Source organism: Telopea speciosissima, chromosome 7 (assembly GCF_018873765.1).
Source record: "Telopea speciosissima isolate NSW1024214 ecotype Mountain lineage chromosome 7, Tspe_v1, whole genome shotgun sequence".
NCBI lineage: Eukaryota > Viridiplantae > Streptophyta > Magnoliopsida > Proteales > Proteaceae > Telopea > Telopea speciosissima.
In genome coordinates this window covers 28,484,238-28,487,246 of record NC_057922.1, presented here as the reverse complement: position 1 = coordinate 28,487,246, position 3,009 = coordinate 28,484,238, and the positions used below count along the sequence as shown (strand labels likewise).

Here is a 3,009-nt window from a genome sequence, read left to right as displayed (position 1 = left end):
ATGAGAAATACGGCGGGCAAAAGTTGATCTTATTAGAACAGAAACACCATCCATATAAGATCAGACGGTAGTTATTGGATTATAGATCAAAGCGATGACTGGACTTCAGTGCCGTCCATACTATGCCGAGAATCCAATAGTAAAAGTGTTACTGTGTAGGCTAGTTGTCTATAATGCGAAGCACTATAATCTTGACTACTCCAGAGTCCAAAGTCCAGACTGATTCTCAACTCTCGACGTATGAATTGACACTCGTAAGAATCTTTTTCCAATTATTATAAAAGGGTAAAAATTAACTGACGGATAATGATATTTACAAATGTCGAAGCGTACCCGCAGACACGTGTAGGGCTTGGATGAGTTAATGTGGGTCCCACCAGGTCCCCATTTTGTAAACCTCATAAAGCGATGCTGTGGTTACCCGTCGGTGTGCCGAGTTATCTTCTGACAGTCACGGAGACTCAGGCAGGACTCAGCAGTCAGGACTCCGGACGGACTCGAATATTTTGAAATTGCAATTGGAGTTCCACACGCTACAACGGTACAACCTATAGTAGCAATGTAGCATATTTGGAATGCCCCTGCACCAGCTTGATCAAACGTAGGGCATGGTTCTAAGAATCGGTATTGTATCGTTCGATACGGTTTCGCACTTTATCGATTTCGATACCATACCGATATTGTCACACCCTGATTTCAAAATCATCGGAATCTGTGACTGAAGCGTGTAAGTACGTTTTCACACTCCCGCCAGGATCACAAATGCAGTAATTAAGCTAACGCATGCACACCGCACATAATAAAACAAGGTAAGATAAAATATATATCCATAGTCAAAGTAACGGAGCTGAATGATAACATAGATACTGTGACTGTTAATGTTTATCCAAGATATATCAATCTGTTACATCAATAATCCAAGCTATGTTATCTTTCTATCAGGACTTATGTATTAAATAGTATTTAAGTAATATATCATTCATGATGGGACCCAAAATGATAAAGTAGCAAGTATCCATAAATAAAAGTAAAATGTCCAAAAAGGGGCCACTGGCCCAGCATCCGATAAAGCTACTCTCCTTGGTAGCACGCCTCGCAGTCGCAGCCTAGCCCATGCTCCCCTACCTCAGAGGCCCACCAGTCCTCGCCACTATCGTCCTCAGGGACCACGTACTCTGAGCCACTTGGCTCCTCCATACCTGCATCGCCTTCTAAAAAAGGTTTCCCTGAGGGATGAGCTCTACTGAGCCCAATGAGCAAATCGAATCATGCAAATGGTTACAACATATATGGATGATAATATTATGATGCATGAATGCAATGATTACTTGTGCACCTAACTCTAACCTCTAAGTCAGGTATACTGCTACATACTACAACACCTTAGGTAGCATCCCCGGTCATCCACCTCTCACACACAGATGGCTTATTCGACGATGTCAAACCCGAGTTGAGCTAGGAGCCTGCCGATCCCGGTCCTCCGGACTCGCCGGTCCCAATACCTCGATCGGCATCATTGGTTTACCCAACAAACCCTCAAATTAATTCCACTACCAAGGTTTTGGTCCTACATCGGAATCGCCGCTCTCAGTCCCTCTATCGGGCTCACTGATTTTCTTGTGGGGGATTATCCAACACATAGACCCCTATTGGCCAGGGTTGTAGCACCAGGTACGATACCAACCTAACTAACAACATCTAATGCCTAATAGGGAATGTACGCATATAAGCCAGAGGTCAAGTCCATAGTCCCTCCACCGGGTTTGCTATCCTCTTGCCCCCTCTAGTTTACACGCACACATTCAATCACAATTTAGTTATCGATCCCAAGTCCAGCGTACACTGTGGTACTTGGATCCTTTCATTCTTTCACACGTTTCACAGTCATTAGTTATTCCCGTATTTCAACTCCAAAACCACATCCATCTCACAGATATAGCCATATTCACTCTCAACAAGTGTCACCATGCTTATTCTCATCACACATTCACATCTATCTCAACACATTATACCATGTTTATTCTCAACTCATAAAGACAATTATATTCTCATCGCACATACTTGCTTCACCATTCTTTCACATTCACATTCTCATTTAAATATGAAAAATTATCAACGCCATCCCTTGACGTTTGCCTATATTTTAAAACACACCCACTAACTACCATAATATCAGTGCCACCCCTTGCTTTACCAAACTAATTCCACACAGACTCCCTACCGTTAGTTAAGAACTGTTAAGTGGTGATGTCAGCTATATAATATTTTTTAAAAGACAATTCTGCCCTTCTTAGTGGGCAAAGTACCTAATCTATCCTTTCAATTAAAACACCCCCAAACCCTTCTTCTTCCTCACACTCACCGACAACCTCTCTATGAAACACTATCATCATCATCAACTCCCATCTCCATGATCAACACAACATTATCTTTGAGAATTTGAAACAAAACGGCCATTCAATGTAATTTATCAATTTATATATGGTCGGACTAAAGGGGTTAGTTTTCTCGGTCCAACGAACTCCAGAACGCCATTAGAGGACCTTATTCTTGTAGCAGACGATCTCGAAGCGCATTCCATGCTTTTTCAGTCAAACCACCGTCATGTTCGTCAATCTCTTCTGCCCTATGGGCTGCACCAATGACCTCGACATCTCTCTCTCTCTCTCTCTCTCTCTCTCTCTCTCTCTCTCTCTCTCTCCGAGTCTTTGACACAAGGAAAAACTATTACGAGTGCTTATTCAGAAGTTCCAAAACCTTTAGTTGATTTCTGATGGTTTGATTTCTTCTACAGTTGGCGAGTTTGGATTGAGCAACAGTAGTATTGAGGGCAATTACTTGGCCTCAAAAGTAAAATCTGAGAAGATTGAGGGGCATTGGTTGGGCTTTGATGATCCCCAAATTGATTTAGGGTCAAAGTTTGGTGTTGCTGGTGGCTTTGAAGATAGAGCTGATGGGACAATGGAAATTAAACCGCCTGAAGAGGACAGCTTGATCACAGTAGCTGAT

General features: G+C 42.4%; 1 long non-coding RNA gene across 1 annotated transcript; it reads right to left on the bottom strand.

Moving 5' to 3' along the window:
• Nucleotides 1-2,519: 2,519 nt before the first annotated feature.
• On the bottom strand, nucleotides 2,520-2,764 carry LOC122669329. Its single transcript, XR_006333994.1, has 2 exons — nucleotides 2,714-2,764; nucleotides 2,520-2,670 (listed from the first exon to the last, which is right to left on the bottom strand). It is a non-coding gene; the product is annotated as an uncharacterized LOC122669329 (long non-coding RNA).
• Nucleotides 2,765-3,009: the final 245 nt, after the last annotated feature.